This window comes from Phyllostomus discolor, chromosome X (genome assembly GCF_004126475.2).
Source record: "Phyllostomus discolor isolate MPI-MPIP mPhyDis1 chromosome X, mPhyDis1.pri.v3, whole genome shotgun sequence".
NCBI classification, from domain to species: domain Eukaryota; kingdom Metazoa; phylum Chordata; class Mammalia; order Chiroptera; family Phyllostomidae; genus Phyllostomus; species Phyllostomus discolor.
The window spans coordinates 32,484,332-32,493,023 of record NC_050198.1 but is presented as its reverse complement, the minus strand read 5'-3'; the positions used below and the strand labels follow the sequence as shown (position 1 = coordinate 32,493,023).

General features: G+C 39.3%; 1 non-coding gene across 1 annotated transcript; it reads right to left on the bottom strand.

The window, feature by feature from the left end:
* Positions 1-7,665: 7,665 nt before the first annotated feature.
* LOC114505796 lies at positions 7,666-7,772 on the bottom strand. The gene has a single exon (XR_003685267.1). It is a non-coding gene; the product is annotated as a U6 spliceosomal RNA (small nuclear RNA).
* Positions 7,773-8,692: the final 920 nt, after the last annotated feature.

Here is an 8,692-nt window from a genome sequence, read left to right as displayed (position 1 = left end):
CTCCTGCAGAGTATTTTTTTTTTTTGGCAAAACATCAAATCACCCAGGTGACTCAGGCCTCTTACAGCCCAGATTTGGTGCCCTGTGACTTCTGGCTTTTCCCAAAACTAAAATCCCCTTTGAAAGGGAAGAGACTTCAGACCATCAATGAGATTCAGGAAAATACAACGGGGCAGCTGATGGAGATTGGGAGAGCTGTGTGAGGTCCCAAAGTGCCTACTTTGAAGGAGACTGAGGCATCATTGTCCTATGTACAATGTTTCTTGTATCTTCTTCAATAATGTCTCTATTTTTTCATATAGCATCACTGGATACTTTCTGGACAAACCTCATGCATTTGTAGCCTACTTTGCGGTAGTTATCTATAGACCCTCAGATGCCCCTCCAGTTTCTCAAAGAGTTTAGCTTTCTCAGTGTCACTCTCTCTGATTATTCATGTCTTAATTCTTTGTGATTTCAGTATCTCAATACCTGATCCTTCCAATGCCCTAGCTTCTCAGGCCCTTGAAACCCTCTCTTTCAGTTTTGTCCTCCATCTAATTGCAGTTACTTGCCTTTATCTTGTTATTAGCAATAACTCCTACCCCCTCCAATAACTGCAAAGCTGAACATGGTTGCAGAAAAAACACAAAATGACACTCTGCTTTAAATTCAAGACCACAAACCTGAAGTGGCACTTAATGTTGCCAGGAAATAACATAATATTATCCTAGCCCATTTACTCTCCTTGGTTTCCTAGACAACTATTTCATACCTTCTCTGCCTTCAAGCCTCTCTCAGCTCATGACCTTGCTTCTGATTTCACTTAGAAAAGAGGCAATCAGGAAAAAAACACAAATTTTTACCACTGCATCTACTCACATACCTAAATCTATGTAAATATGTAACTTTTTCTGCTATGAGTATGGACAAACTATCCCTGCTTCTAGCTAAGGCCACTGCTCACATACACTTGTTAACTAGATCCCATCCTCTCTCACAACTCTCTCCCCTCTTGCTTATTAACTATAAATTCTTTTTTACTCTCTAGGGGTTCTTCCCTCTCACCTTCAACCATGCTACTATTGCTCCCACTAAAAAATTTAAAAAGTCTTTTGAGCCACCTTCCCTTGCTTACTACCCACCCCATGTTTTTTTCTCTTTACAGCAAAATTCTCACTGGAATTGTCTATACTCAATATCTATCTTTTCCCATTCTTTTTAAAAAAAACACTCATTTTGAAATAATTATAGCTTCACAGGAAGTTGTGGAAATACTACAGAGAGGTCCTTTGTAAACTCCACTCAGATACCTACCACCCATAGTTAAATCTTACAAACTGTAGTATAACATTTAATCCAGGACATTGACATTGGTAGAAAGTGTGTGAATAGTTCAATGCTATTTTATCACACGTGTAGATTTGTGTAACCACCACTACAATCAAGATAGGAACTGTTCATCACCCTCTTGATAGTAACACCCTTCCCTTCCCTCCATCATCCCTAACTCCTGGCAACCACTAATCCGTTCTCCATTTCTATAATTTTCTCATTTTGAAAATGTTAAGTAAATGGAATCCTGTAATATGTGACCTTTTGAGATTGCTTTGTACACTTGCCATAATGTCATGGACATCCATTTAACTTATTGCATACATCAATCTCTTCTTTACCTTCCCCTCCTTCCTGTGTTTTATACAAAAACTGTGTGGGGGGGTGACAATGCATGGGAGTAGTGGCAACATCCCTGAGGCTACAAGTAGGTTTCCATCAGGTCATTCAGGTGCTGATCTTCTTGTCCAGCTCATGGCACTCCATGGTGCTGAGGTGAAAGCAGGAGTTGAGAAGCCAGGGAAGTGACAGTCCATGGCCACATCTTCCAGGGCAAGGGTTGAGGCATGCAGCAGGGTGGTTGGCAGGTTCTGCAGTATCAGCAGCTAATGGTAGGTCTTCTCCTGCTTGGGTGGCAGGAGTCGGATGCCGTCATCCATGTGACATGCTTTTTCTCCTATACCATTGAGTTTTGCTGGCCCTTTAGGCGATCACCACATGGGGCCCTATAGAACATTTTCACATGGAAGTCTTTCCAGCATTCTTCCCACAACAGCAAGCATATGCCCTGGAAACTGTCCTTGGCTTCCTGTAAGTATATGTACATTCCACAGGTATATGGCATTTTGTTCTCCGGGAGACACCCTGAAGCCCAGCTAGACATTGTCCTCTGTGAAGTCCATGCAGTATCCCTCAATGGGCTTGGTGTCCTGGGACCTGAGGCTCAGTATTTTTCTGTCCTCCTGGTAGTGTAGTAGGAAGATACTCTTCATGATGGCTGTGGCAAGGATGAAGTGCTTCATGCCAAACATTCAGTAAAGTATAGCTGGGTGCCCAGGAAGACCATGCCTCTCAGCTCACTGGCCTCAGGTTCTACAGGAATCCCTCTTCACTGATGGCCAACACCAGGCAGCAATTGCAGTGACACAAGTTGGTCATGAGTCCCATCTGTTCCTTCTCATACAGAACCTTGAACTCATTCTTAGTCATATGGCAAATGTATTTGTAGTTTATTAAGAAACTGCTGAACTATTTTCCAGAGTGTCTTACCATTTTACATTCCCACCAGAAAGGTAGGAAACATCCAGTTTTTCCACATCCTTGCCAGTATTTAGTATTGTCATGTTCATTTTTAGTTTAGCAGTTCTAGTAGGCATGTAGTGATAAATCATCATAGCCTTAATTTGCACTTACCTAAAGGTTAGAGATGTTGAGCATCTTTTTATGTGTTTATTTACCTTCTATACATCCTCCTCAGTGAAATGCTTCTTCATATCTTTCATTCACTTTCTAATTGAATTGTTTGTTTTCTTTTACTGTTCAATTTCAAGTGCTCTTTATATATTAATTCTATTCTTTTAGCACTTAAAAAATGCTGTGCCACTTCCTTCTGGCCTCCATGGTTTCAGATGAGAAACATCCCTTCCTTCATTCAAATATTTTCCCCACCCTCTTAGTAAGATGTCATTTCTCACTTAATGTTTTCAATATTTTTTTCTTTGTCTTTAGTTTTCAAAATTTTTATCATGGTGTATCTTGGCATGGATTTCATTGGGTTTATTGCTTGTGATTTACTCCGCTATTGAATCTGTAGGTTTATGTCTTTTCTCAAATTTTGGAAATTTTTAAAGTATATTTTATTGATTATGCTATTACAGTTGTCCCAATTTTGTCTCCCCTTTATCCCTCCCCCACCCTGCAACCCCCCACCCTCCATCATTCATTCCCCTTAGTTCATGTCCAGGAGTTGTACATATAAGTTCTTTGGCTTTTCTGTTTGCTACACTATTCCTTAACCTCCCCTGTCTATTTTACACCTACCATTTATGCTTCTTATTCCCTGTACCTTTTCCCTCCATTGCCCCCCTCCCCATTGATAATCCTCCATGTGATCTCCATTTCTCTGATTCTGTTCCTGCTCTAGTTGTTTGCTTAGTTTTTCTTTTTTAGGTTCAGTTGTTGATAGTTATAAATTTGTTGTCATTTTACTGTTCAAAGGTTTTGATCTTCTATTTCTTAGATAAGTCCTTTTAACATTTCATATAATGAGGGCTTGGTAATAATGAACTCCTTTAATTTGACCTTATCTGGGAAGCACTTTACCTGCCCTTTCTAAATGATAGCTTTGATGAAGAGAGTGATCCTGGATGTAGGTCCTTCCCTTTCATGACTTCAAATATGTCCTTCCAGGCCCTTCTTGCCTGTAAGGTTTCTTTTGAGAAATCAGCTGATAGTCTTATGGGCATTCCTATGTAGGTAACACTCTCCTTCCTCTTGCTGCTTTTAAGATTTTCTCCTTATCTTTAATCTTGGATAATTTCTTGATGATGTGCCTTGGTGTGTTCCTCGTTGGGTCCAATTTCTTTGGGACTCTCTGGACTTCCTAGACTTCCTAGAAGTCTATTTCCTTTGCCAGACTGGGGAACTTTTCCTTCACTATTTGTCCAAATAAGTTTTCAATTTCTTGCTGTTGTTCTTCTCCTTATGGCATCCCTATGATTCAGATGTTGGAATGTTTAATGTAGTCCCAGAGGTTCTTAAGTCTCTCCTCAATTTTTTTTGTATTCTTTTTTCTTCATTCTGTTGTGGTTGGATGGTTATTTCTTCCTTTTGTTCCAAATAGTTAATTTGAGTCCCAATTTCCTTCCGTTCACTGTTGGTCCCCCCTATATTTTGCTTTATTTCACTTTGGGTAGCCTTCATTTCTTCCTTCATTTTGTGATGGAGCTCAATCAATTCTGTAAGCACCCTGATTACCAGTGTTTTGAATTCTGCATCAGATAGGTTGTCTATCTCCTTGTCACTTAGCTCTTTTTCTGGAGTTTTGCTTTGTTCTTTCATTTAGGCCATATTTCTTTGTCTCAGTGCACCTGTTATGTTGTAAGTTGCAGGGAGGGGGGGAGCCTTAGGTATTGACCAGGGCAGGGCAACCCTCTTTGCTGCATTGTGGTGCTGTCTGTGGGAGAGTGGTCAGAGAGGAAACAATGCTGCTAGCTCACTCTGCTTTAGCCACACTTTCCAACGAACTCTCTCATGAGACTGGGCATTTCTCCCACCATTGCAACCCCCACAGTATTTTACAGCTAAAGGTTTTGAGTCTTTAGTTTCCCATTCAGCCACCCCCCCCCCCGTCACCCATGCAGTCCGCTGCCTTGCCCCATGGCTGCCCATCTCCGCCCCTCCTACCAGAATGGTTGAATATTTCTTTGACTCCTTGGTTATTGGAGTCCCATGCAGTTTGATTTTCTAGCACTTCTTGTTGTAATATTGTTTTTAAATTGGTTGTTATCCTTCTTTTGGTTGTGCAAGGAAGTGAAACATTTCTACCTATGCCTCCATTTTAGCCAGAACCATATTTTGGAAATTTTTAGCCATTGTATTTTTCAGTTCTAAAATTTTCATTTGGTTCTCCCTTATATTATCTATCAATATTTTTTTGCTGAGACTTTTTTTTCATTCATTTGAAACCTGTTCAGAATTGCTCTTTGAAGCACTTTTATGCTGAATGCTTTAAAATCCTTGTAATATGACTCTAATATCTGTGTCATGTGGGTCTTGGTTTCTATTGATTGATTTTTCTTACTTAAGTTGAGTTTTCTGTTTCTTGTTATAACATGTGATTTTCATTTACATCCTTGATATTTTGGATGTTATGTGATGAGACTCTGTACCTTATTTAAATCTTCTCTTAACAGGTGTCTGATACCATGTCAGGAAGTGGGTGCCACCTTGTTACTGCCAGGTGGAAGTGGAAAACCATGTTTTCTGCCTTATTTTCACACTGGGGGGTAGGTTAAGAGAGGCATCTTGATACTATTGGGAGGTGGTCAAAATTCAGGCTCCCCAGTAGGCCTCCACTGACATCATTCAAGTACTGTGTCATTCCTCAGATTCCAAGGTCCCTAGTCTGTTTTCCTTTCTTCATCTTTCAAAATCTTCTCATATTTGTTTTATACATAATGTACTCAGTGGGAAGAATAGGTATAAGTGCATTCACTCCATTGGATCAACTGGAAGTTATTCATCTCCCATTTTTCCTAAACACATTCTTATCAAGCTTCCATCTTCCATGGTTCTCCCCAAACTGAACTTGTCAAAGTCACCAGTGATTTCCACATTGCCAAATCTAATATTGTCCTTATTTTTCTTGACACATTGGTAACATTAAACTCAGTTGATCACTCCCTCATTCTTAAACAATTTCTTCACTGGGTTCAAGGATACCACACTGCTCTGGATTTTGTCCTATGTCATGGCTACTCTTTAACTTTCTTTTCCGTTTCTCCTTGGCTTTCTGATTTCTTATGGCAGTGCTCTGGGTCTCAGTCTTGTTATCTTCTCTTCTCTTGTCTCTATCTTCTTCCTTGGTCATCTCATCTGATCTCATGACTTTAAACATTTACTGTCAACCCTCAAATCTGTATCTTCAGTTCAAACCTAAACTACAAATTATACATACAGGTACCTATTTAATGTCTATACTTGGATATTTAATATATATTTCACATTTTAAAATGTTAAAAAGTTAATCTGTTTTTTTAATTATTTTATTGTTGTTCAATTACAGTTGTCTGCTTTTTCCCCATACCACTCCCCCAACCCCAGCCAAACCTCCCTCCCTCCCTTGCTTCAAAACTCCCCCTTGGTTTTGTCTATGTGTCCTTTATAGTAGTTCCTGAAAACCCTTCTCCCCACTGTCCGCTCCCTCCTCCCCTCTGGCTATTGTTAGATTGTTCTTAATTTCAATGACTCTGGTTATCTTTTGTTTGCTTTTTTCTTTTGTTGATGATGTTCCAGTTAAAGGTGAGATCATATGGTATTTTTCCCTCACCACCTGCCTTATTTCACTCAGCATAATGCTCTCCAGTTTTCCATCCATGCTGTCTCAAAAGGTAGGAGCTCCTTCTTTCTCTCTGCTGCATAGTATTCCATTGTGCAAATGTACCACAGGTTTTTGATCCATTCATTTACTGATGGGCACCTAGGTTGCTTCCAGCACTTGGCTATTGTAAATTGTGCTGCTATGAACATTGGAGTGCATAGGTTCTTTTGGATTGGTGTTTTAGGGTTCTTAAGATGTCACAGCAGTGGAATTGCTACATCAAAAGGCAGTTCCATTTTCAGTTTTCTGAGGAAATTCCTTACTGTTCCATTCCATACTGTTTTCCACAGTGGCTGCCCCGGTCTGCATTCCCACCAACAGTGCACTGGGGTTCCCTTTTCTCCACAACCTCTCCAACACTTGTTGTTTGTTGCTTTGTTTATGATGGCCATTCTGACTGGTGTGAAGTGGTATCTCATTGTGGTTTTAATCTGCATCTCTCTGATGGCTAGTGATGTTGAGCATCTTTTCATATGTCTCTGGGCCCTCTGTATGTTCTCCTTGGAGAAGTGTCTGTTCAAGTCCTTTGCCCATATTTTAATTGGGTTGTTTGTCTTCCTGGAGTGGAGTTGTGAAGTTCTTTATATGTTTTGGAGATCAAACCCTTGTCTGACATATCATTGGCAAATATGTTTTCCCATATGGTTGGTTTCCTTTTCATTTCACTGCTGGTTTCTTTAGCCATACAGAAGCTTTTTATTTTGATGAAGTCCCATTTGCTTATTCTTTCTTTTATGTCCCTTGCTCTAGGAGACATATTGGTGAAAATATTACTGTGTGGAATATCCAAGATTTTCCTGCCTACATTCTCCTCTAGAACTTTTATAAAAATATGCTCAGCCTTCTTTTTGGATTAATGGGGTTTGTGAGGGGAATTCCACATTATATCCTTTTTTATTGTTGTTCAGTTACAGTTGCCCTCATTTTCCCCCATTACTCTCTCATGCTCTACTCACCCCTACCTCCCACATTCAATCCTCCCCCCTCCCATTGTCTTTCTCCATGGGTCCTTTATACATGTTCCTTGATGACCCTTCCCCTTCTTTCCCCTGTTATCCTCTCCTTCCTCCCCTCTGGTTACTGTCAATTTGTTCTTTATTCCCATGTCTCTGGTTCTTTTTTGTTTGCTTGTTTGTTTTGTTGATTAAGTTCCACTTATAGGTAAGATCATATGGTATTTGTCTTGCACTGCCTGGCTTATTTCATTTAACATAATGCTCTCCAGTTCCTTCCATGCTGTTGTGAAAGGTAAAAATATGAAATGCTTCATGAATTTCTGTGTCATCCTTGCACAGGGGCCATACTAATCTTCTCTGTATCATTCCAATTATAGTGTATGTGCTGCCAGCAGGAGCACCATGTTATATCCTTTTTGGTTTATTAGATATAACTTGGGTTGCATTATCTTAGTTATTGTTTTAGGATTTACAATACACATCTCTAACTTATCACAACCAAACTTGAGTAAATATTGTAACCGTTCACATATAGTATTAAAACCTTACAACAGTGTCCTTCCATGTTTCCTCTCCTTGTCTTTATGTGACTGTTTTCATATATTTTGTTTCTACATATGTTATAAACCCCATAATAAATTGTTATATCCTTTTTTTACTCTTTCTGCTTGTTAAAAGGATTTTATTTATTTATTTTTAGAGACAAGGGAAGGGAGAAATAGATGGAGAGAAACATCAATGAGCAGTTGCCTCTCATGTGTCCCTTACTGGGAACCTGACCTGCAACCCAGGCATGTGCCCTGACTGGGAATTGAACCAGTGACCCTTTGGTTCACAGGCCGGCACTCAATCCACTGCACCATACCAGCCAAGGCTGTTCTTCTTTTAGCTTAAACTCTCCATTATCTATCCAAGAGAATTTTAAAATAAGAAAAGAAACTGTAGTTACCCACTTAGTTTACTTTTCCTTTTTCTTTTTTTTTTTCATTTTTCAATTTCTTCATTTATGAAGATTCAGGTTTCCACCTGGTATTTTCTTGATGCCTGAAATACTTCCCTTAGCATTTCTTGTAGTACTGATCCACTGCTGATACATTATTTCAGCTGTGCATATCTGCAAAAGATTGTGCTTTTCCTTCTTTTTGAAAATATTTTTGTTGCATATAGATCACTGATTGTCAGTCTTATTTTCAGTCCCTTATATATGCTGTTTCACTGTTTTCTGACTTAAATGTCCTCTAGTAAGAATATGTATCATTTTCATATTTATTCCTATGTATATAAGGTGTCTTTTTCTGGTCCCTTTTTAGTTTTTTTTTTC